Source organism: Cornus florida, unplaced genomic scaffold, assembly GCF_030987335.1.
Source record: "Cornus florida cultivar Cherokee Brave unplaced genomic scaffold, ASM3098733v1 CherokeeBrave_3.0.0_Hap2_Chr04, whole genome shotgun sequence".
NCBI classification, from domain to species: Eukaryota; Viridiplantae; Streptophyta; class Magnoliopsida; order Cornales; family Cornaceae; genus Cornus; species Cornus florida.
The window spans coordinates 46,923,959-46,951,940 of record NW_026775574.1 but is presented as its reverse complement, the minus strand read 5'-3'; the positions used below and the strand labels follow the sequence as shown (position 1 = coordinate 46,951,940).

Here is a 27,982-nt window from a genome sequence, read left to right as displayed (position 1 = left end):
ATAATACCAAGTAGTGAAGGTACGGCAATGGCGGTCATGATTACACGCCTCTACATAAAGTTCAAAAATACCTTCCCCAAAACTTGGGTATCAGAACCTATCAAACACACTGATATACACATGGCAACATAGGTCTCATCAGAAAATCACAAGAAAAATAAATAAACAAACATGCGTATAATAAAACAAAATCATATTAAAGCAATCCCAAAAGAACAATTATGCACAACAAAAACTGTAGCCAAAGTCTAAAAACGCAACCACAAATACTGCCAAACACGACCCAAAATAGTATCAAAATATAGGACTGAAAAGCAAATAAAATAAGCAAATGGAAAGTCAATCCACCATCCGAGTAGAGGATGATGGGCCAACTCCTCTGGGTGCATGGTTAATCAAAGACTGAATCATCGCCTACAAGACCTGCTGTCCCTCTATGGCTTCCTTACGAAAGTCTGTAAGGGTGCCCTCAATGGCGCCGACTCTCAGCTGAAGGGTATCAAGATGAGTACTAAGAGAGTCATAATCGGCCCGCGTCACGGGAGGTGGCAGTGCAGTGGAGTAACAGGTGTAGGAACCTCGTCATCAGCAACAGTAGGACTAGCAGCCTCCCCCCAATTCATAGCATTGCCAATACGCAACTGCCGAGCTCGCTTCAGTTGTGAGGTGTTTTTCTTCCATTCAGAAAGGTCATACAGAAAAACATCCTAAACTCTCTCATCAAGGCGGGGAACCTTAAAACCTTTGTTCTTAATCGGTTGAGTAATCAAGTAAGGAAAAGGGAATGACTACGTGAACGCATTTTCCTACGGCTCAACAATTAGATCGTTGTAGAGCTTGAGAAGCTGATCCCAAATGAGCTACGGAATACAAAACCAATATCCTTTTTCCGCAGCATAAAGGGCATTAAGAAATGCACCTTTACATTCCGAGTGCTTGGCTACTGGAAAAACATTTTTGGCAAGGACCGAATCGAGGAACCAAATCCGACAAGGAATGTAAGACTTGTTTGTGCTAGTGCGGCGAGCACTGGTGAAATTGTCATGACAAATTTCATGCACGATGTCAGGCAAATCCATTATGTCCGAGAAAGGGCAATAGATAAGCTGATCAAACTCATCCAAAAGGGATGTCAAAGGATAATAGCAAGCCGTGGCAATGTTATCAAGTGTGAAAGCATAAGGTATGCCATCAATCATGGTTTTGATCAAAGCCGGCTCCTCACACGAATATGACATATTTTGATAAAATTGCCAAACCAGGCGAGGCATGAATGCATAAGTGCAACGTTTAAACAAGGCACTGAGGCCACAATCCTTCAATTTCTTTACCGACCAAGCCGTCTCACGATTGTCCTTGAATTCATGTTTAATGACAAATTTAGCCTCAAAGAGAATTGATTTAGGAATTTTCACAAACACCTGGTATGTATGTGATACCCCCCAATTTCGAAACATGGATTGATCAAGTCCGCACACAAAAATAGAGGATATCAAAAACAGAGTATTTAAACAAGCACAGAATACAAAGAAGAAGAATAAAGAATGACGAGTGCATGCCGTCGTCGCAAACCTGAGAGTTTATATACAATGTGGTTAAGTTTTACATTTAGAAATTGCCACTACTATCTTTCACTAAGAATATAACTAGGGTGAGTAGGGATCGTCCTAAGGGATTGAGTGTCGTACTACGTTGAGGAATCAAAATTAGGGTTAGTAGATCGAGTGATCAAAATAGTGATTGGTTGGTTGAATTAAACTAAAGTAAGCAATAATGCAATAGAGAGAATAAAAGAGAGGGAGATCTTGGGGTTTAGAGATCACCACTAAGTATAGCTTTTCTACACCTTTAATGAATGATTAATGAGGGGATGAACATGTATTGCAATATAGAGTGTGTGTGTGGTTGTTTCAACAAGTATGGATGACAAATTAAGCATATATTGTCTAAACAACATGGTGGATAACACAACATATCAAATTAAGCCATTAATCTTTTCTTTAAGCTCACAATCCAAACACATCACAAGGTTAGAGATACATGTCACTTACTTTCATAAGTATGGAACATCAACAACAAGCATGGATTGTCCTCCCATTTAATAACTACTTCTACAACTAAGCTAATGACATGAAATTAAACTAATTAAACTAAAGGAGAGGTACAATCCATCAAGCAATGAGTATGAACCATCAAATAAACCACAAGAACATGACATTAAGCATTATGTCTTGACAATCTCTAGATCTATAGCATCAACACACATAGACATGCATCAATAACACAAGAAATAGAGACAAACACATTAACATCTATTCTAGCATACATAGACATATGGATAGAATGAAATGATCAATTGGAAGCATTAAACCACATAAATCATTGAATAAACAAAATCTATATATATAAAAGTATCAAGACATGAATCACAATACAAATCCTCTCAAAAATACATAAATCAAGAAGTAGAAAGCATGCTTAAGGCTAACTCTAGCCCCTAGAGGATGTCTAGCCACTCATGGATGATGTCCTCCAACCCTCAAGGGCAAGCTCCATAGAAAAAATCTGCTCCTTGGTTAATAAAGAGTCTCCAATGGTGTCTCTAGCCTCCTCCTCTTCTTTGCTTCCTCCCTAAGAGATCTCTAAGGTATGATATGATATGATGTGATATTATTTCCTCTCATGTAAAAAGTAATCCTTATCCTTATATAGGTAGGTCAAATGATACCCAAAATGAGTTGGGGTCATACAGCAAATATTCTCCAATGATTGGATAAGGGACAACTTTTTGTGAGCTTGAAATTTAACTTTTTCGCACTAGAGGAAGTTCGATCGATCGAACCTTGGACTTGGATCGATCGAACATGGCTGAGATCTATCAAACTTAGGCTGAATCGATCCTCAATGGTGGTGCCTTTTTGAATAATAAAAAAAATCTGAGATATTTTGAATATATTTTTCGGAAAAAGACAAAAGTGGTTAGTAGGGTGGTACAACTGGATAAGATCAATCATTTGGATAAGGACAAGAATGTTCGATCGAACAAAGAAGGAAGTTGGATCGATCTAGTTGTTCATAGGGACTAGCAATATTTAAGTTTGGGGGTGTCATGAGCACTGAAAAGTGCGTATTTAAACCCCTTAAGCTTAGGTATTCTAGAACCTTTATCTATCTTATTTTACCGTTTTGTATTGATTTCGTGTTACTTCCATTTTCAGGTACTTATCCCTAAAATAAGCTAACTCAGCCAAATAAGAGCATAATTGAAGCAATTTTGGGATGATTCAAAGAAAGGAGCAAACTAGAGTAAAAAGGAAGCAAATGGTGGAATTTCAGCAACTTCGATCGATCTCAAGAAAAGTTCGACCGATCCAATTTTCATCGATCTCAGCACTTCAAGATGGATCTGAGCCATGTTTATCCCTGCTCAAAGATCTCAAAAGTTTATACAACTATGAACTAGAAAGTAACGGAATGAAATGAACAATTATACAACTATGAACTAGAAAGTAATAAATGGATAACGCCACTTTCGTAGGGAACACAATTGCACTTAGCATATGTAACAAACCTTTTAAACCCCTAGGCTACCCTTAGTGGACGAGTGAAGTCTCGTGAGGGTTTCCAGAAATGATACCCACAAATATTAAGCTCATTCTTTCAAAAGACGCACCAATATTGGAAACAAGCATTAGGAGAAAACTACCTTAAGTATGCAATGTTTCAAACATTTCTAAGCAATCTCCCAAAATTTCAACATCAAGTAAACAAATATGGTTCTCCACACATCAAGAAAATGATCATGAAAATCAAAACAACTCTAGAATCCTTTTTGAGTGGACCGACATCAAGTGTGTTGTTATCTAAGCCAACTAGAGAATTAATCACATCCTTACCCTCAAACTAGCACACAAATCTAGTACCGATGATCAAGACAAAAAGTGGACCTTTTATTAAAGCTTTATTGTTCTAGGTGAGCTTATTCTTTTCACTTGATTTTTTTTTTTTTTTTTTAGGATCAAAGATGGAAGTATGGTGCAATGTAGTGATCTATTAAGCTTTCTAGCGATCCATGAGGTCGAGCATTAGGTCAATGACTCGCAAACCAGATGGCTTTAAGGTACTAGGTGTTCAAACCCCCCTATAGACTTACAAGCTCAAATCGATTAGGTTACAAGTCAAAACAACCTCCATCTAATCATTTCCCACTTCTCACCTTTTGGGAGAAGCCCTCACTTTTTTATTGCTTTTGCAACTTTCCTTTTCTTCTTCTTCTTCTTCTTCTTCTTCTTTTTTGTCAAGTTATTAACCTAGAGTTTGGGCCCTCCACCTTGCGACGCAAGAAGTTCAGTGCTTAATGAGGCTAAAATCCTGGCTACTTAGTGAAAAGGGGTTGTTATCCACCTTTATCAAGAATGAAAGCTTTCAATGCACTAGTAGTCCAATTAGGATATAACCAATTCAATAATCAACAAAGCATGTACCTACAAATGAATGCTAGTGTGCGCCTGTGTTAGTGTAGAATCCTAGAGTGAATCTCAAAACAATCATAAGATCAAGATGATGTGGACCACAAGTGCAAGCAAGATATCAATCTTTTGAAAAATTTACTCCTAAATGGCATCCACAAGGCATACAAGGAGTATTGGACTCTCAATTCAAGCAATTAATTTTTAAATTTTAAACAATATAGTCCTCAATAGATCAAAATCATCACTAATCATGGACCAATCATAGAAAATCTCTCAAATACACAAGACATGCTCAAAATTTTGAATTTAAAAACAAACACTGCAAAGCACTATTACCCCCAAACTTAAATGGTATAGTGTCCTCAATGTGCAAAGAGAACAAAAGGAAAGAGTATACCAGTGCAAGTAAGGCAAGGAATGGCTGGGACAGAAGTATCCAAAGTGGGTGGCATAGCCCCCCCAAACTTGGGATTAACTGTGGTCCTGAAATTTGGCACTTGGATAAAACTAATCAGATAACAAAAGGGATAATAACTGTGCACAGTGGTCATGCAAGTGTAAATGGGATAACAACTGAAAATGGAGAGAGGTATAAGGGTGGTCCTGAAAATTTTGGGTAGAACTCTCTCTCACTGAAGTTACTGAGATGCACCTGATGGAGTCAAACAAACAGATATAAGAATATAAGAATATGACATCCATAAAGAAAGCATATATATAAAGCAGGATAAAATGCATAGTACATCATAAAATCAAAGCCGACAGACTAGCTGCAAAAATAGTATACAGTGACAAAAATGTAGCAAGTATCACGAATATCAAGGATAATAAGGAAGAGGGACTGGGAATCTCAAGTGGATGAGGCAGGATGGGTAGGGCGTGCTCCGCAGATGTCTCGGGATAGATCATGAAATACAGCCATGACATCTGTGCGGAGGGAAGCAATGTCAGCTCTAAGGGCGACAGTCTCTTCGTGGATAGATACCACTGTGTCCTCTAGAGTCTGAAGACGCTCTCCAAAACTAGGTGTCTGAGCTGAAGCCTCAGGTGTAGCTGGATCGGAAGAATGATGATCCTAAGCCTGTTCCACATCGTGAATGGGTGACCCAGCTGGAGAGTACTACTCTGCGTCCTCGGCAGGCTGCTGTAAATTAATATCCATGTGTACGACAGTCGGATCAACTACTACGTCATCCGTTGCCGGGTCTGCTGCTGCTGCTGCCTCCTCAGCCTCTAGCTCCTCTGCTGCATCTACTGCGTCATCCTGTAATCTCTTGATAATAGCATTGTAGCTCTTATCCCAGTCCTTCTTCAGGAAGTGACAGGATCCTCTCTCAGGGTGCTCCCAAGGATGGAAAGGATAACGCTGGTCTAATAAGATCTGGGTGATGAGGTGGCCAAATGGGAGAGACTTAGCCCTTTTGGGCCTCTCCTTGCTAATGTGCTCATCGTAGAGCTTCCTCATCACGCTCCAGATGAGTGCAGGGATAGACAGCCAATGCCCTATATAGAAAGCGTTGTGATACCCCCGGATTTCAGGATGCGGGTTGGCCAGGCCCACGCCCGACTACCCGAGGATATCAAAACAATTAGCAATAAACGAACACAGAATACAATTAAAGAAACAGGAATAAATAAAAATTTACTGAAAAGAAACTAGAATGATAATCCAAATATTGAAACCTCAGAATAAAATTAAATTAATAAAGAATTATTTTGATACATCCAAATTCTCCATTGCTAATATAACTCGGGAATCCATCTGGTGGACCCCTAAAAACTCCAACATTGAAACCATCAACTGAAGAACTCCACTGCTAAATTATGAAGAAGCTCCTATGTCATCGAAAGAATGAGAAGCCGTCTCTGCTTAGTACGAATAAGATTTAAGACCTGAAACCGTCCGTTATCTGAAAAATAATAGTGGGTCAGGCCCACGAACAAGTTCTATCCTAACTACAATCCAAACAGAGACCCGATACGCAGATACGTCCTAGATATCTCAACCATATCTATATAGTCCGTAATAGATAAATATATATCCACACTACAGGACTAACACTAAACTATGCTAAGGGTCTCAACCTGAATAGAAGGCAACATGCAATACGCACCTGAGTGGGCATGACTACCTAAGCCTAATAGGGTATACCTCAACCAACATAGCTAGCTACGCATCCTACTGCATATACGCACCCTAACCGTCAACTATGAGACTCAAGCTCAGATCGCGGTACCATAATTGATATATATAAATTCCCATCCAAACCAATGTAGTGCCGCTCAACTGTTGTTGCCATGACACGACATAAAATTAGGATTTAAATGTTTTAATTAAATCCCTATCCCAATTTTATATATGAGTTCCCTCCAAATACAATGTTGTGCCGGTCAACGGTTCATTGCTCAAGACACAACATGTAATCAGGATTTAAACGTTTTAGTTAAAACTATCCTTCTTAATACAGAAATATAAACAACCATCAAGTATGTCATTCAACTGTGTTAGTTGACAGGACATGAAACCATGTAGGATTTAAATATTTTAGTTAATCCATTCCGTATGTATGAACGGGTAGGGATTAGCATTTTGATCTAATCCGTCCCTCCATATGTCACCGTCCCATACCGGTACATACCATGCAAATGATCCGTAAATGATGCAATATTATAAGCATTACATCAAATAATGTCCACATAATCTAAATAGTTGATAAATACAAAATTTAAACAATTCATCAACTACAAATCCAGAATCCATTCGCATAACTTAACGAGACAAAGTTTCATAGATCATCAAGTTAAAGTCTAGCATCCATCCAAGTAATTGACAGAAAAAAATATATATAATTATTTCTTCAATTAATTCCAGACCAGCATCCAAACAGATTGACAGAACCTAGATATTAGTTCAGCAATTTAAGCCCCAACCATAATCCAAATAATTGCTGACTATTGCTTAAGATTACAACAATCAACATCCAAGCTATACCATGTATTGTAGAAAAGAATTTAGTTGTTTCAACAATTACTATCCAATATATACATAGATCAAACTCGGTAAATAAATGACCCTAGCATGCCACCAAAATAAGATTTATATTTATATAAATATATTCTGTTAAATTCTTTAAACCAAATTAGGTAATCAAACCCCTTATATCCGTTAACAGCCTACACCATTGTATACTTTTTTACTATTGAATCCTTGAGCATAGAGACATTAATTATGCATATTAGGCTCTAAAATGGCACATCATAACATTTAGAGCTTATATTACAATCCGTTAAATTATTAAGATAACATTTAACAAGTTTATCTTTCTTACCCGTTAACTGCAAACAAACTTGCTTAACCGTAGATACAGTCCCAACTATTACCATACTACTAAAGACTATGCATCCAGGGGCTTTAATATACTCTAACCTAATATTTACAACCCCCATTAACATTCCAACACAGTCCAGGAAGCCCACAAGTCCAAACGGAGCCTAAAAACTACTCTAGAACCCATCCAAACAACCCTGCACGTGAAAACTATCATAGAGCCTGCTCTAAAAAAAATGGAGCGGGCTCTAAGCATCCTAGAGCCGGCTCCCTAGCCCTTGGAGCCAGCTCTGTAAAGGGGGAGCCGGCTCCCCACTTCTGGAGCCGTCTCTCTCTTCCACTCTCTGAGAGCTACTTCTTCTTGCTTCGTCTGTGACGTTTCCGGCTATTTTCCATCCCTTCTGCTTTTTATGAAAACTATTCATAAGAGTTTAAAGAATATTCATATGCATCCTAGTGGTTTGTTACAATAGTTTAAGTTAATTATAATGGCTTAAAACTGCTACCGATTTAATATGCGTTCTTGTAAAACTGGAACTTAAATTACCAAGCATAGATACAGAGTACACCAAATTCATACAGTCGCTTAATTTAATGAAAATCAAACATGCCAAATCCAATTACTGTTTAATCAAACCCTAGAGTCCATCTAGATATGCATAGATCACAAGCCAAAGGGAGAGAGAAAGAACAGAACTTGCCTTTACTTTTCGATTCAAAACTTTGTTGCCGTATTCCTAAGTTTTCTAGCGACCATGACCATCGTCTAGGACTCCTTTGCTCTGGTTCTGATCTAAGAACAACTCTCTACCCTCCTCCTTGGTCCAGTTCACTCCATTGGCCAAAACCTTAATAGGAACCCCTCTGTTTCTTCCTCACAATATCTCTCTGTTAATTAGGTACGTGAAAAGAATTCTCCTATCTTTCCAACCCTAAGTCAACATAATGATGTATTTATAGGTTTAGAAAACTAAAACCCTAATTTTAATTTTAATCCTAGAAAGAAAAGAACAACCACACAAGTTATATTCTCGGTCAATTAACCATATGAGAATATACATAACCCTAAAAGTATAACATATACTAAATTGTGATTAATAAAACAAGCTTAATTATTAATACATACCAATAATTAAAACTTTATTAATACATACCAATAATTAAAACTAACTCTAAATACATATATACCCATATATAGACATGGATATACCTCCATGGGTAAAAACTGTACCCATTTGCACTATTCAAACAGTCCATTAATCCTATCCAAGCCTAACCTCGTTTTAAAGATAAATAAATAACATAACACATAAAATTACACATTCAAATGCCACCTAAGCATATAATTTAGTTAAAACAAATAATACAATTAACCAAATACACATTTAAACAATCAAGCAAATAGCCAAAATTGTAATTTAAAACCTTTACACAATTAATTAAAAACAACACTTAAGCACACATAAATAACTAAAACACAATAAAATAAAATAATTAATTGCCAATTATATCCTTTTGAAACTACGGGTATTACAAGCGTACAGAGCTATCAAGTAGTCGCCTCTCCGCTGAATCTTATGGCCGGCCATGAAGACATTGCGAAACAAGACTGAGTCAAAGAACCACAAGTCATCTGGCAAATAGGTGCGGGTGGCGAAGGTCTCGCCATCGGCATAATGATCTATGAAAAGAACGGCCATATCTTCATATGAAGGCTGGTATAGCCTGGGATATGTCTCTTGGAGCTCTAGAGGGTAGTTATGTGGACAATGGCACAATCTGGATAATATGTCCACAGTAATAGAAATCCAAGTGGCCATCAATAGAGGTCCTCAGCTCCGCCGTGTTACGTGGGGCAGGCCAAAGGTTCTGGAAGAACATCCGTACTAGCCTCGGGTACACCGGGTATGTGACAGGGGCAAGAATGGCTGCAAGGCCCCTCCGTAGTATATCATCATAAGTGGATCGGGTAAGTACCGACCGGGAGAAGAAATCTATGTCGAAAACTGACTCATGCGCCATTGGAAGGCATGAGTATCTGTGTAATGGCTGGTCTAACTCCTGGGCTGGCTGAGCTAGCTATTGTGGTGGAGATGGTATGTGCTCAGCCTCAGCGTCACCGTGTGAAGGAGATGCGCCAGCATCATAATGTAATCTACTGTCAGAATGGGGAGACTGCGTGGGCTCAGTCGGCTCCTCCTGTATGGGGTCCTGGGCATGAGATGGACCAGCCTCGTCATCAAAAGTCTGCCTGCCTTAGCGGTGATAGTGTCCGCGGGCTACAATCTTGACTCAAGCCATGGCCTGTAAAATAATTGAAAACTTGCAAGGGAAGTCAGTGCCAGAATAAAGGATTTAAAGTACAAAATAGAATCATATATATCAAGTAAGATAGACAAAACAGATAAATGACATGAATCTATGGAAGTGACAGGTTGTGAACATGCTAAGCAGTATAAGTGTAAAATGCATCTAATGTGGAAAATCACAGGCATTAGGCATGAATGAGATAGCATGGACACAAGATAAGATGCATGGAATGTGTATATGAAATCTATGAAGTTCGATCGATCACAAAAAATGTGAGATCGATCTCTCATGATTAATCTGAGAAATTAAGTAACTAAGTTCGATCGATCTCACTCGATCGATCTGAGAAATATGTTCGATCGATCGAATTCTGCGAAGAACGTGGACAGTCACAGATCTGTGACGTGGATGGCACGGGGCCTTCATGAACAAGGTCGTGGGCCCATCAACACATAAATCATCAATCCTATTCACCTAATGAAGACCATACTCCCAAAATCAAATCGAAACTTTTAAATCTAACAAAATATATATACACATATATACATATATATACAAAAAGCTTCAAACTTCATCAATGGAGATTTTCAACATTAAAAGAGCATGGATCTAACATTCAAAGCATGTATGAAGCAAATGGAAGCTTGAAATCATAATAGGGAATCGGATCTTACCCAAATCGAGGGACGAGATAAGATGAAGATGAGATGAGATCCGAGAGGAGAGAGAGAGAAAGAAACGATGCTCTAGATGCTCGCCGGAGATCTCGCTGAAGATGGGGAAGATGGGAGTAGCGGCGACGAGGGATAAGGTTTGGAAGAGGGTTAGATCGATCTTTGAAATCGATCTTGAAACCCTCAGTTTCATTTTTAAAAACTTCCCCGAACCAGTTCGATCGATCGAACTGAGACCTCAGATCGATCGAACTGAAATGATCACTCTTTGAAAATTTTTTGAAATTTTTGATTTTTTTTTAAATTAAAATTAAAAATTAAAACAAAAAATTAAAAATTGAAAAATAAAAATTTTAGAATTTTTAAAGAATTAAAATAAAATAATTTTTTTTTTTTTTGAAATTTTTGGAAAATAAAATAAAAATATTTTTGGAATTTTAAAATTAAAAAGTCAAACAAAGTAAAAAATAGTGAGATGAGGAACAGAGATCGATCTGAACAAAATGTTCGATCAATTTAACAGAGAGCTAAAAATATGCAAGTTTTGGGTTCAAAAATTTTTCTAAGTGTTGGAACACAAGATTGATCGAACTTGAAGTTTAGATCGATCTAAGGACTTATGATCGATCTGAGAACAAGTTCGAACGATGGGACAGAGAGGTGATTTGGATGCAGGTGGATGCAAGCCGAAAATTTTCTAAGTGTTGGATGCAGGTTGAAGTTCGATCGATCGAACTTATACAAAATGCTCAATTACAACATAAAAGTGCATGCAATCCTAATCAAAGTTCCTAGCAATGCATATGAACCAAAAACAAGTATCTAGACTTCACAAGAAATGAAATTAAAGATAGAAATAAGGGAGGAATAGGGTTTTGACACCCTACGAAATGTCGTGCTAGTCTTTAACGTCTCTAGCAAGACGTTGGGCTCTTTTAGCCCGGATCAAGCATCTTGTAGTGCATCCCCTCCTCAATGGGGTGATAAGTGTTTTGAACTCCACCTAACAAATGGTTCTTTAAGGAACTTGTTGGATTAAGCTCAAAAGATGTTTTTGGTCCTTGGTCAATGTAATCTTTGGGCTTCCACGTCCTTTCAAAACAAGATTTTGAAACAACTTTCTTTGGTTTCAAGGTTGGAGATGGACTTTTTAAGACTTTGGTCTCATACAAAAACTCAATTCCTTCACTTTTAAGGTCATGACATTTTTTTACAACATTAATCTCTTCATGCTTGTCAAATGAATTGGGGGTTGGATTGAAAATATTCAACTTTACCTTCATGTGGCCAAATGAGATCTTCATTATCCCCATCCTATAATTGATGTTGGCATTCGCAGTTGCCAAGAAAGGACGGCCAAGGATAACGAGAATTTGGCTCTTAGGATTTGGGACCGGTTCCGTGTCAATGACAACGAAATCAACGGGAAATAAGAATTTATCAATTTTAATCAATACATCCTCGATGATACCCCTAGGCTTTTTTATTGATCGGTCGGCAAGTACTAAAACTACTGATGTTGGTTTTAAGTCTCCTAAGCCAAATTTGACATAAACTGAGTATGGAAGAAGGTTAACACTTGCTCTTAGGTCAAGAAGAGCCCGATTAATGATATGATCACCAATGATGCATGTGAAGTAGTAGGTGAACCGGGGTCCTTAAACTTGGGGAGAGTGTTATGTTGCAAAATTGAGCTCACTTGCTCGGTTAAGACCACTTTTTTAAGTGCTTAGCTTTTATTCTTCCTCATTTTGGTGCACAAGTCTTTCAAGAATTTGGCATAAGCCGGAATTTACTTGATTGCATCCAAAAGTGGAAGATTGACTTTCACTTGCCTAAACACGTCCATGATTTCATTGACTTTGGCCTTTTGCTTGTCATTTGAAATGGATCCTTTTAAGGAATCCGGAAATGGAGCTTTTGGTTAAAAAACTTTTTCAAAATTTTTCTTTGAAGTCTCTTCAACACAAGAAGTTTTCAAATCATTTTGCACATCTTTCTTTTCAAAATCACTTTTCAACACATTCTCATTTATATGGTCATGCACATGCAATGAAGGAGGAATATGATATGAAACGAGACGGGTGTCAACTTGTGGTTGCACTGGTTCACTCTCTTCATTGGACACACCCACTTGGTTGTCCACAATCCCTCCACTTCTCAAGGTAGTCACCGCATTAACATGCTTTATTGTGTGACCTTCCGATGAGGAATGAGTCTCCACAACACATTGTTGCTTTTGTGGGGCATTTAAAGGCATTTTTCCCTTCTCTCTTGCATTCAAAGTGCTAGCTATTTGCCCTACTTGGGTTTCTAGCTTTGCAATGGATTGAGAGTGAGAATGAAGTAATTGTCTAGTTGCCTCTAAAGTGCCTAAAGCAGTCAAAACTTTCTCTTCAAAAGCCGGACTTCTAACATTTCCTTGGGAATATGATTGTTGATTAGAAAAAATGAGAATTTAAAAATTAGTTTCCTTGTGATTGATATGATGATCTAAAACCTTGGGAACCTTGGCTTTGTATTGGATGTGGAATGTACTTTCCTTGAAAACCGCCTTAGGAAGGGTTTGAGCCCTCCCCTTGGTTTTTCCAAGAGAAATTCGGGTGATTCCTCCAACTAGGATTATAATGATTTCCATAAGGATTGTTCCCTTGATTAGTAAAAACAGCATTTGCTTGTTCATGATGCTCACTTTGCACATGTCCATGGGGACAATTGGAAGTAGAATGTAAAACACTTGAACAAGTCATACATGTCTCATTATATGCATGATGAGAATGGTTAGGGAAGGAAGATACTTAATTCGCCAAGTTTTGGTTGATCAAAAATTGATCAAACCTTTGAGATAATGATTTCATTTTGGCGGCAATTTCATTGGAGTGGTCGACTTAATGTAAGCCAACACTCTTCCTACCAGTAGAATTTCTACCATTCTTCGAAGATAAAGTACGATGCAAAGAATTTTCACTCATGCTCTCATAAAGACGCCACACGTCATCCTCATGCCTATCGATGTAAGAGCCACCCATGAAAGCATCAACCATACCCTTGTAGTTGTCCGATAAGCTCTCAAAGAAATGTTGAACTAATTACCATTTGGGCATGTCATGATGTGGACACTTCCTAAGCAATTCATTAAAGCATTCCCATGCCTCATGAAATGTTTCTCCATCCCCATGTGAAAATTCTCGAATTGAGGTTTTGGTCTTAGAAACCGGATAGTACTTCTTTAAGAACTCTTGTTGCATTTCCGCCCAAGAAGTTATTGAAAAAGGCCTAAGATTGTTAAACCAATATTTTGCCTTGTCTTTAAGGGTGAATGAAAAAAGTTTAAGCCTTAAGACCTCTTACGGCATATCCGTGTATTTTACAGTGGAACATACTTCAAGAAACTCATCCAAATGCATGTAAGGTTCTTCACTTGGAAGTCCATGATAGTTAGGAAGCATTTGAATGGTTTGTGGCTTGATTTCATAGTGGTGTGCTCTAAATGGTGGCAATTGAATACATGTGGGTGCATTATATTAATTAGCCACATAGTGATCTCTTAAAGCAAGGGGAGGATTAGCAATTGGAGGTGCAATATGGGCACCTTGGTTGTCTTGAATGATGGGAGGTGGTAGAGCATAGATTGGCCTTGGCATTCCCAATGGAACTTAGCCTTGTTGTTGTGATGGGTGAACAAATGGCCTTGGCATGCCTAATGTAACTTGCATGTTATCATGATGCACATTGGGGTGGAGGATACCTTGTTGGTCTATGTGACCAAGGTCCTCCACATGGTCCTCATTGTGTCCTTCCATTGATGAAATGGATTGACTAGCACTACCTCTTCCCCTAGGGTTTCGAACAATGGATTCAAGATGAAAATTTAAAGGGATAAGAGTGGGTCTCAATGATCTACGACCATGCATGCACAATGCAACACAACAAGCAATAACAACAAACACTTCACCTTCACAACAAATCAATAATCAACAAACTTCCTCCACATACAATGTTTATACTCCCATGCTTTAACAATAATATGCAAGAAAGGTAAATAGCCTCCACGCGGGCTCAAGATTTATCTAAGAATTGAAATACTAGCCTCCACGCGGGCCGATGATTTAACTAAGAGATGAGTAAAGAAAAGCTCACAAAAATCCTTTAGCACTTCAACTCCAAATTTTTAGCTTAGCTTAGCAAATTTTTTTTTTTTTTAGCCTTTTTCCTTGCTTGCTTAGCTCCTTCGCTTGAATGCTCCTTTGCTTACCTTCTTAGCCCAATGCTCCTTATCAATCAAGAACAAACACAATAAGTAATAAAAATTGAAAACAAAGTAAAAACACGATCAAAAGAGTACTAATTCCTAATTGATTCCCCAAATATGACGTTGCCAATCAATCAATCCCCAGCAATGGCACCAAAAACTTGACGAGTGCGTGCCGTCGTCGCAAACCCGAGAGTTTATATGCAATGTGGCCAAGTTTTACATTTAGAAATTGCCACTACTACCTTTCACTAAGAATATAGCTAGGGTGAGTAGGGATCGTCCCAAGGGATTGAGTGTCGTACTAGGTTAAAGAATCAAAATTACGGTTAGTAAGTCGAGTGATCAAAAAAGTGGTTGGTTGGTTGAATTAAACTAGATGCAAATTAAACTAAAGTAAGCAATAATACAATAGAGAGAATAAAAGAGAGAGAGATCTTGGGATTTAGAGATCACCACTAAGCATAACATTTCTACACCTTTAATGAATGATTAATGAGGGGATGAACATGTATTGCAATATAGAGTGTGTGTATGGTTGTTTCAACAATCATGGATGACAAATTAAGCATATATTGTCTAAACAACATGGTGGATAGCACAACATATCAAATTAAGCCATTAATCCTTTCTTTAAGCTCACAATCCAAACACATCACAAGATTAGAGATACATGTTACTTGCTTTCATAAGTATGGAACATCAACAACAAGCATGGATTATCCTCCCATTTAACAACTACTTCTACAACTAAGCTAATGACATGAAATTAAACTAATTAAACTAAAGAAGAGGTACAATCCATCAAACAATGAGTATAAACCATCAAATAAACCACAAGAACATGACATTAAGCACTATGTCTTGACAATCTCTAGATCTATAACATCAACACACATAGACATGCATCAATAACGCAAGAAATGGAAACAAACACATGAACATCTATTCTAGCATACATAGACATATGGATAGAATGAAATAATCAATTGGAAGCATTAAACCACATAAATCATTGAATAAACAAGATCTATATATATAAAAGTGTCAAGACATGAATCACAATACAAATCCCCTCAAAAATACATAAATCAAGAAGTAGAAAGCATGCTTAAGACTAACTCTAGCCCCTAGAGGATGTCTAGCCACTCATGGATGATGTCCTCCAACCCTCAAGGGCAAGCTCCATGGAAAAAATCTGCTCCTTGGTTGATGAAGAGTCTCCAATGGTGTCTCTAGCCTCCTCATCTTCTTTGCTTCCTCCCTAAGAGTTCTCTAAGGTATGATATGATATGATGTGATATTATCTCCTCTCATGTAAAAAGTAATCCTTATCCTTATATAAGTAGGTCAAATGACACCCAAAATGAGTTGGGGTTGTACAACAAATATTCTCCAATGATTGGATAAGGGATAACTTTTTGTGAGCTGAAAATTTAACTTTTTCGCACTGGAGGAAGTTAGATCGATCGAACCTTAGACTTGGATGGATCGAACATGGCTGAGATTTATTGAACTTAGGCTGGATCGATCCTCAATGGCGGCGCCTTTTTGAATAAAAACAAATCTGAGATATTTTGAATATATTTTTAGGAAAAAGACAAAAGTGGTTAGTAGGGTGGTACAACTGGATAAGATCAATCATTTGGATAAGGACAAGAATGTTCGATCGATCAGAGAAGGAAGTTGGATCGATCAAACTTTTGAGATCTTTGAATAGGGACAAACATGGCTCAGATCCATCGTGGGTTAAAGGTTAAACCCTACGAGTAAGTTATCTCTACCAGTCCTCTGAAAACCAATACGCAGATCATCTCTGATCAAAACTAATCCTAATAAAGTTTTAACCTTAATATACCATGATATAAATATATATAAATAATTATATATAGTATAATACTTACATTCATTTATAGTTTCATTAATATTCAAAACCATTAAATAATAATTAAATCATAATCATACCTAAACCAATCCACAATCTCTTTCTCTTTTAAAGAGAAACCTTTTAACCTTAATTCTATTTTAAATAATTATTTAATCATTTAAATAATAAACCATAATCTAAGGAATAATTCCTTTAATCCAAAACCCATAACCACTAATGAATGATTTTATTTATTTGAATCATAAAGCAAAGATTTATGTTATGACAATTCATCCATGCCTTCTCCAATATTATTTTATTAATATATATAAAATAATACACTAACTTGTAAATACTCGATTATTCAAATTTAAGAATAATAAATCATAATCCAACCTATACATACAATAACCATAGATGAAATTTTAATCATCTAACACATAGTAATTTAATTACACTTTGGCAAATCAACCATACCATTATAAATATATTTATTTTTATATTGGTAATTCAACCATACTTTTACAAGTATATTTATTTATACATTGGCAATTCAATCATGCCTCCATATATGTATATTTATTTATACATTGACAATTCAACCATGCCTCTATGTATGTATATTTATACATTGGCAATTCAACCATGCCTCCACAAACAAATATATTTATATTTTTAAACTAGCAACTTATCCATACTTCCTATGCATTTTATGGACACAAATACTTAGGTAATATATTTATGCCTATGGTAACTCATCCATGCCTACAATTCAACTATATACAAATTTTAGACTTAACGATAACTAATTTATACACAGATATCTCATGCAGATTATAAGCATATCCCTAATTTAATAACCAGCATATCCAGATATATCAAATAAGAATAATAATACTAATAATCTTAATTAACATATATATACATACACATATATTATATAATATATATGTGTATAATCTTTCCCTAATAATCTTTGATTATTTAAATCCTATATATATATCCTTCCTTCCATACTAATCATAATTTAATAAAATCCATATCTACGCACACACACACACACATATATATATGTATAATTATATATACACATATATACACCACATTCCATAATAATATAATAAGTTATTATATTTACGCAAAATAAATGCTACTAATCATTATAGTAACACTCTATGGCTTTCAAGATACTAAGAACACCTCCTCTAGTGGTTGTTTTCAACCTTAACAGCTTAAATATCAATTCTGGGAATTCACCAGACCCCACAAGAGCTTTCTAGGACCTCGCACCCATCCGCACGCGCCGCTATATACAACTACACCCACTGCACGCACTTCCACGCGCCTCCATAAGCTGACAAGTGGCCTCACGCGCCACCATGCGCTGCCACGCGCCTGGTATTTCTTCCTGGGTGATGTGGCATGCTACCATTTGCTGGATGCATGCTTCTCCTTCTCCGCACGTCACACAAGATCATCTCACCGCGGCTCTATGCACCTGCGCTCCACCATATCTACTCTCTCTTCAATCAGCCACATCTAGGGCTCAAACTTGTGGCACACCGAACCTCCATGCACATGCTCCGCACCGAATCAATCCATATATTTTTAAACTAATCCTACGACCTAGATCAGCACACTCACCCTTGTACCATAAGCCGCGCCGCACTAGAATACAACCCTTTCTTTAATGCGCCGTAATACAGATTATATAAACAATATATATATATTTATTTATTTATTTATTTATATAATTTTCCAAAACAATATAGGAAAATAAATATAATAAATTCCTAAAAATATAAAGAAAAATACCAGAAAATTATAGAAAATTCCAGAAACTCTAGGAACCTTAATTAACCCTATTGGGTCAAAGATCAACATATAAATTGATTTTTAATCCATATACAACACATATACATACAATTAAATTCCGATAATCTAAAAATCAAATATAATAATTTATACTTTTAATTATTCTGACCTAACCATGATTTTTAAATAAATAAATTTAATCTTAACATTGATACTAAAGGTGAAATCCTTATGGGTTCTAAGAGGAAAGTTAGAGAAGAACTCGTCTGAATGTTTCGAAACGAAACCGATGCTTCAAGCTTTGATTGTCTCTTCCAATTCCAGCATCCTCCTTCTCAGATCCGACCTCCTCCTTGTCAGCCCTTCTTCTTCCTCTCTCTCAACCTCTCTTATTTTTTTCTAACGTGTAAACTTTTAACCCTAAAGCCTTATGTGTATATTTATACATATTAAAATCCAAATCATATTCCAACTATGATTACCAAATAAAATGATAAAATAATAAACATTTTAAATAATATATATATATATATGTATGTATATTTCCTTCCATGCTAATCCTTAACTAATTTAAATCGTATACATATATATATATCAATATATATATATTTTATTCCATAATAACTATTAATTAATTATATTTATATTTATATAATTATATATATATATATAATTATGCAAAGATAATTATTTAAATATCTTTATAACCATGGGCCCTTATTAATTAACCCAAAAAGATTTCCTTCAAACCCAAGACCATATCCTTTTGGTCCAACTTTCCTTAAGCCTAATCCAATTAATTTAAATAAATAAAATAATTAAATAAACACTTAAAATTAAAATAACTAATTACATAAAGCACATAAACGAACAAGAATTTACAACTAAGTCATGCTATACCAATAAAATCAACACGTCAATAATTCAATCAATAATTAAACACACACACAACAATCATCATATCAATCACGAAATATAATTTAATTAAAACAAGACAATTAATCTGAGCACTCAATTTAAATAACACTAATCATTTAAAAATAATAATAATAATAATAATTAATCCCAATTAAATCAAATAAATCATTTCAAAATAAAATAAAATTAATTAATCCCAAATTAATAAATCTTTTAAAATATCAGGATATTACAGTGTACAACTGAAAAACAAAAGGGCAGAACAATGGTGTATTGTCGTCGTCCTACCATAAGCTTAGAAAGTGTGTATTAAGGCGAGGGCTAAGTTTTACATTTATAAAAGCCACTACTACCTTCACTAAAAATATAGTTAGGGTGAGTAGGGATCATCCCAAGGGATTGGAGTCGAATTTGGTTGTGGAATCACTATTAGGGTTAGTAGGTCGAGTGATCAAACAAATAGTTGGTTGGTTGATTAAACTAGAGAGCAAATTAAACTAAATAATTGAATGCAATAAAGAGTAAGTAAGAGAGAGAGATCTTGGGGTTTAGAGTTCACCACCAAACAATACTTTTCTACACCCTTAACAAGTGACTAATGAGGGAAATGTGTGTTGCAATATTGATGTGTGTGTGTATTTGGTTGATTCAACTAGCAAGGATGACCAATTAAGTATATATTGTCTAAGTAACATGTGAAAAACACAATATATCTAACAATTAAGTATATATTGTCTAAATAGCATGTGAAAAGCACAATATATCTAGCAAGTCATTAATCCTTTCATTAAGCTCACAAGACAAATACACCACAAGGTTAGAGACATATACTACTTGTATTCAAAAGTATAGAACATCAAACAACAAGCATGGTTTGTCCTCCCATCTAACAACTATGCTACCACTACACTACAATTAAGCTAATGACATAAAATTAAACTAATTAAGCTAAGGGAAAGGCACAATCCACCAAGAAATGAGCATAAACCATCAAGAAAATTACAAGAGCATTCCATTAAGCACAATGTTTTGACAATCTCTAGATCTATGACATTAATACACATAGACATGCATCAATAACACAAGAAATAGAGACAAACACATGAACATCTATTCTAGCATACATAGACATATGGATAGAATGAAATGATCAATTGGAAGCATTAAACCACATAAATCATTGAAAAAACAAGATCTATACATATAAAAGTGCCAAAACATGTATTACAACACTAATCCCTCAATAATACACAAAATCAAGATGTAGAAAGCATGCTTGGGGCTAACTCTAGCCCTTAGAGGATGTCTAGCCACTCATGGTAGTGCTTCTCCAACCCTCAAGGGCTAACTCCATGGTAGAGATTTTGCTCCTTGGTTGATGAAGAGTCTCCAATAGTGTCTCTAGCCTTCTTCCCCTCTAAGCTTCCTCTCCAAGAGTTCTACAAGGTATGATATGATATGATGTGATATGATATAAAAAGTAATCCTTATCCTTATATAGGTAGGTCAAATGACACCCAAAATAAGCTGGGGTCGTACAGCAAATATTTCTCGATGATTGGATAGAAGACAACTTTTTATGAGCTGGAAATTTAACTTTTTCGCATTGGAGGAAGTTCGATCGATCGAACCTTGGACTTGGATCGATCGAACATGGCTGAGATCTATCGAATTGAAGTTGGATCGATCCTCAATGATAGCGCTTTTTGGATAAAAACAAATCTGAAATATTTCGAAGATATTTTTGGGAAAAGGACAAAAGTGGTTGGTAGGGTGGTACAACTAGATAAGATCAATCATTTGGATAAGGACAACGTAGTTCGATCGATCAAAGAATGATGTTGGATCGATCAAGCTTTTAAGATCTCTAAAAATGTCATCATGGCTCTGATCCATCTTAAGGTGCTAAGATCGATCATGTTAGATTGATCGAACCTTTATCTGAGATCGATCGAAGATGTTGAATTCCACCTTTTTCTTCCTTTTGCTTCCACTTGGCTCATTTCTTTGATTCATCCCAGAATTGCTTCATTTCTGCTCTTATTTGGCTGAGTTAACTTATTTTTGGGATAAGTGCCTGAAAATGAAAATAACACGAAATCAATCTAAGACGGTAAAATAAGATAGATAAGGGTACTAGAATATCTAAGCTTAAGGGGTTTAAATACGCACTTTTTAGCGCTCATCACACCCCCAAACTTAAATATTGCTAGTCCCTAGCAATGAACTATAAAGTAAAGGAATGAAATGAACAACAATACAACTATGAACTAGAAAGTAATAAATTGATAACACCACTTTCGTAGGGAACACGATTGCACTTAGCACATGCAACAAGCCTTTTAAACCCCTAGGTTACCCCTAATGGACGAGTGAAGTCTCGTAAGGGTTTCCAAAAATGATACCACAAACATTAAGCTCATTCTTTTAAAAGAGACACCAATATTGCAAACAAGCATTGGGAGAAAACTACCTCAAGTATGCAATTTTTCAAATATTTCTAAGCAATCTCCCAAAATCTCAACATCAAGCAAGCAAATATGGTCCTCCACACATCAAGAAAATGATCATGCAAATCAAAACAGCTCTCGAATCCTTTTTGAGTGGACTGGCATCAAATATGTTGCTATCTTAGCTAACTAAAGAATTAATCACATCCTTACCCTCAAACTAGCATACAAATCTAGTCCAGATCATCAAGACAAAAAGTGGACCTTTTTATTAAAGCTTTATTATTCTAGGTGCGCTTATTCTTTTCACTCGATTTTTTTTTTTTTTTTTTTTTTTTTTTTTAGGATTAAAGATGGAAGCATGGTGCAATGTGTTGATCTATTAAGCTTTTTAATGATCTATGAGATCGAGCGTTAGGTCAATGACTCCCAAACCAGATGGCTTTAGGGCATTAGGCATTCAAACACCCCTACGGACTTACAAGTTCAAATCAACTAGGCTACAAATCAAGACAACATCCATCTAATCATTTCCCACTTCTCACCTTTTAGGAGAAGTCCTCACTTTTTTATTGCTTTTGCAACTTATATATATATATATATATATATATATATATATATATATATATATATATATATTCAATTGTTAACCTAGAGTTTGGGCCCTCCACCTTTCGGCGCGAGAAGTTTAGTGCTTGATAAGGCTAGAATCCCGGATACTTACTGAAAAGGGGTTGTTATCCACCTTTATCAAGAATGAAAGCTTTCAATGCACTACTAGCTCAATTGGGATATAACCAATTCAATAATCAGCAAAGCATGCACCCCACAAATGAATGCTAGTGTGCGCCGGTGCTAGTGTAGAATTCTAAAGTGAATCTCAAAACAATCACAAAATCAAGATGATGTGGACCACAAGTGTAAGCAAGATATCAATTTTTTAAAAAATTTACTCATAAATAGCATCCACAAGGCATACAAGGAGTATTGAACTATCAAGTCAAGCAATTTTTAAATTTTAAGCAATATAGCCCTCAAAAGATTAAAATCATCGCTAACATGGATCTCTAATCTCAATCATGCATTTAAGTTTCAAACTTAAGTAGAATGTAACAAAGACACTTTACCCCCAAACTTAAACCGCACATTATCCTCAATGTGTAATGAGAACAATGGAAAAGATGGAAAGAGTATACCGTGGTGGCAAAGACATGAAGCTCGGCAATGATCTAATTCGGAAGACGTCTCCCCCAAACTTGAAATCAGCAACCTACTTGAATAACCACACTAGCAAACTCACATCAAATATCAAATGGGATAAGAATAATTAAATCATGTAATCTAAGGCAATATAGCACAAGATGAAAGAGAGATATGAAATCAAGTCCTACATCAAGCATAGAAGCATGAATACACACAAGGGCACAATGGTGAAAATTTTTATTTTTATTTTTATTTTATTTTTTTATTTTTTTATTTTTGAATAAAAAATGTCAAAACAATAAATTCCAAAATTGAGATCGATCTGAACAAAATGTTCGATCGATCTAACAGAGGTAGAATATGCAGGTTTTTGGGCTCAGAAATTTGGTCAAGTGTTGGAACTTGCAGATTGATCCAATGATGAAGTTGGATCGATAGAAGAACTTCAGATCGATCTTGAAATGTTTTCGATCGATGAGACAGAGAGCTAAAATATGCAGGTTGATGTAGGCTCAAAAATTTTCTTAAGTGTTGGATCTCAAGATCGATCGAACTTTGAAGTTGGATCGATCTAAGGTCTTCTGATCAATCTGAGAATAAGTTCGAATGATGGGATAGAGAGGTGATTTGGATGCAGGTCGATGCAGGTCAAAAAATTTTCTAAGTGTTGGATGCAGGTGGAAGTTCGATTGATCGAACTCTCATTTGAGATCAATCGAACTTATGCAAAATGCTTAATCACAACATAAAAGTTCATGCAATCCTAATCACAGTTCCTAGCAATGCATATGAACCCAGAGCCAATATCTAGACTTCGCAAGAAATGAAATAAAAGATAGAAATGAGGGAGGAATAGGGTTTTGACACCTTACGAAATGTCGTGCTAGTCTTTAACATCTCTGGCAAGACATTGGGCTCTTTTAGCCCGGATCAAAGATCTTGTAATGCATCCCCTCCTTGTTGGGGTGATAGATGCTTTGAACTCCACCTAACAAATGGTTCTTTGAAGAACTTGTTGGATTAAGTTCAAAAGAAGCTTTTGGTCCCTTGTTAATGCAATTTTCTATGTTTTCATACACCGGGTCAACTAGATGTGCAACTTCCAAATGTCTTTGAAAGACTTGACCCTCTATGTAAGGTTTCAATCTCTGTCCATTAACCTTAAAAATGTTTCCCTTCTTCAAATTTTTGATTTCAACCGCCCCATGAGGTGCAACAGAGATGATTCCATAAGGACCTTCCCATTTGGTTCTCAATTTCCCAGGAAAAAGTTTCAGTTTAGAGTTGAAAAACCAAGCTTTTTGACCGGGTTCCAAAGACTTTTTCACAATATGCTTATCATGAAAGGCTTTAGTTCTTTCTTTGTAGAGTTTGCCATTATCATAAGCATTGTGTCTCAATTATTCTAACTCACTCAATTGAAGCAGCCTATTCTCTCCGGCTTTATCAAGGTCAAGATTGAGCTTTTTAACCGCCCATAAGGCTTTATGTTCTAACTCAACCGAAAGATGGCAAGGCCTTCCATATACAAGCCTATAAGGAGACATACCAATGGGAGTCTTATATGCCGTCCGATAAACCCACAAAGCATCATTTAGCTTCCTTGACCAATCCTTCCGGGTGGTGTCAACCGTTTTCTCAAGAATATGCTTAATTTCCTGGTTAGACACTTCAACTTGCCCACTTGTTTGAGGATGGCAGGGAGTGGCTACCTTATGAGTGACGGAGTATTTAAGAAATAAATGCCTTAGGAATTGATTGCAAAAATGTTTTCCTCCATCACTTATTATAGCCCTTGGCATACCAAAACGAGCAAAGATATTGGATTTAATGAATTGAATGACCACGGAGTGGTCATTTGTTTAGCACATGCTTCCACCCACTTGGAAACATAATCAACAGCAAGAAGAATGTATTGAAAACCATAGGACATAAGAAATAGACCCATAAAATCAATGCCCCATATATCAAAGATCTTAACAACAAGTATATTGGTCAAGGGCATCATATCTCTTCTAGACATTGTCCCTATCTTTTGACATCTCTCACATGATTTGCAAAAATTGTAGGCATCTCTATGAATAGTGGGCCAAAAAAGCCCACTTTGAAGAACCTTCAAGGCGGTCTTATTTGCACTAAAATGCCCACCACATGCAAGAGTTTGACAAAATACTAGGACACTTGGAATTTCACTCTCCGGAATGCACCTCCTCATAATTTGATCCGGATAATATCGGTACAAGACAGGGTCTTCCCAATAGTAATTCCGGATGTTGGCAAAGAAACGATTTTTTTCGTTCTTCGACCAAGAAGTTGGTAGCTTGCCTACTACCAAATAATTCACAATGTCGGCAAACCAAGGCATTTTTCCATTAGAAACTTGAAAGAGTTGTTCATCCGGAAAAGAGTCACAAATTGGTAGACTAGGGAAAGGCTCTATCGATAACCTAGAAAGATGATCGGCAACCACATTTTCAGTGCCTTTCTTGTCCTTGATTTCAAAATTGAATTCCTAAAGAAGTAAAATCCATCTAATTAACCTAGGTTTTGTTTCCCTTTTTGTCAATAGATGTCTCAAGGCGGCATGATCAGAATAAACAATAACCTTGGACCCTAAGAGATAGGAACAAAATTTGTCAAGAGCATACACTACGGCAAGTAATTCTTTCTCGGTAGTGGAGTAATTCAATTGAGCTCCCGAGAAAGTTTTACTTGCATAGTAGATGGCACAAGAAAGCTTACCCACTCTTTGTCCCAAAACTGCTCCCATGGCATAATCAGAAGCATCACACATAATTTCAAATGGCAATGACCAATTAGGAGGTTGCATGATAGGAGCAGATGATAATAATTCACGCAATTTACGAAAAGCGTCTAGGCATGCTTAATCAAAGACAAAAGGAGTTTCCTTGGCAAGAAGATTGCATAAAGGTTGAGCAATTTTACTAAAGTCTTTGATAAAACGGCGATAAAAGCCAGTATGACCTAAAAAGGAGCGAACCTTTCTCACCGTTGTAGGTGGAGGCAATTCAGAAATAAGCTCAACCTTCGCTTTATCTACCGCTATTCCTCTTCTTGAAATAATGTGGCCCAAAACAATACCCTCTTGAACCATGATATGGCTCTTTTCCCAACTAAGTACAAGGTTGGTTTCACGACATCTCTTAAGCACTAGATCTAAATTTTTGAGGCATGCATTAAATGAAGACCCAAAAACAGAAAATCATCCATGAAAACCTCTAGATACTCTTCCACTATATTCGAGAAAATTGACATCATACACCTTTGGAATGTGGCGGGTGCATTGCACAAACCAAAAAGCATCCGTCTATAAGCAAATGTGCTGAATGGACATGTAAAGGTAGTTTTCTCTTGGTCTAATGGGTCTAGGGCTACTTGATTATACCCCGAATAGCCATCAAGGAAGCAATAATACTGTTGCCCGGCCAATCTCTCTAGAATTTGATCAATGAATGGCAAGGGGAAGTGATCATTTCTAGTGGCGGCATTCAATATACTATAATCAATGCATACACGCCATGAATTGGGGGTACGCTTAGAGATTTCCCCACCCTTTGCATTCTCAACCACTGTAATCCCTGATTTTTTGGGAACTACTTGAGTTGGACTCACCCATTTGCTATCGAAGATTGGGTAAATGATTCTGGCATCTAAGAGTTTGACAACTTCCTTCTTAACTACCTCCTTCATGTTTGGATTAAGTCTCATTTGGGCATCCCTAAAAGGTTTTGCATTATCTTCCATAAGTATGCGATGCATACAAATAAAAGGGTCATTTCCCTTAAGATCCGCCACACTCCATCCTATGGCTTCTTTATTTTCTTTAAGCACACTTAAGAGAGCATCTTCTTGGTCTTTTTCAAGACTTGAAGAAATGATAACCGGAAGAGTCTCTTTTGGTCCTAAGAATGCATACTTGAGATTGGAAGGTAGAGTTTTAAGCTCAAGAGTTGGTGGAGAAACTAAAGATGAGACCGGTGGAGTGCTAGAGAATGGAGGAAGAGGTTCTATTGGAGTTTTACAAGATAGAAAATCTAAGCTTGCAACAGATTCCATGAGATTGCTTACTTCATTCATTGATTTTTCATCATCAAATCCATAATTCTCATACATTTCAAGAAGACAAGAAGCAAGAGGATCATCGGATAAAAGAGACGAAAGACTATCCTCAATTGGTTGTTTCATTACCATCGTTGGAATTGATTCCTCAACAACCTCATCTAACACATCAACAAGGCAACACTCATCTTCATCTATAGGATGTTGACTTGCATAGAAAACATTAAGTTTGACCATCATATTGCCAAAAAAAAGGTCTATAATCCATGATCTACAATTAATTGTTGCATTTGCGGTGGCAAGGAATAGTCTTCCCAAGATGATTGGGATGTGGTTGGTGGGATTAGCAACCGGTTCGGTATCAAGAACTACAAAGTCAACCGGAAAGTATAATTTATCCACTTTGACGAGGATGTCCTCAACCATGCCCTAAGGTGTTTTGACAGATCTATCGGCCATTTGAAGCACCACCAAGGTTGGCTTCAACTCATTCAACCCTAATTGGACATATACGGAGTAAGGAATCAAATTAACACTTGCACCTAAGTCAAGAAGAGCTCTACGAATTTCATGGGTTCCAATTGCACAAGAAATAGTCGGAGCACTGGGATCT

At 36.5% G+C, this 27,982-nt stretch overlaps 1 non-coding gene and 1 pseudogene across 1 annotated transcript; one reads left to right on the top strand and one right to left on the bottom strand.

The window, feature by feature from the left end:
* Nucleotides 1-860: 860 nt before the first annotated feature.
* On the bottom strand, nucleotides 861-26,625 carry LOC132304942 (uncharacterized; annotated as a pseudogene).
* Nucleotides 13,887-13,993, top strand: LOC132305642 (small nucleolar RNA R71). The gene has a single exon (XR_009481661.1). It is a non-coding gene; the product is annotated as a small nucleolar RNA R71 (small nucleolar RNA).
* Nucleotides 26,626-27,982: the final 1,357 nt, after the last annotated feature.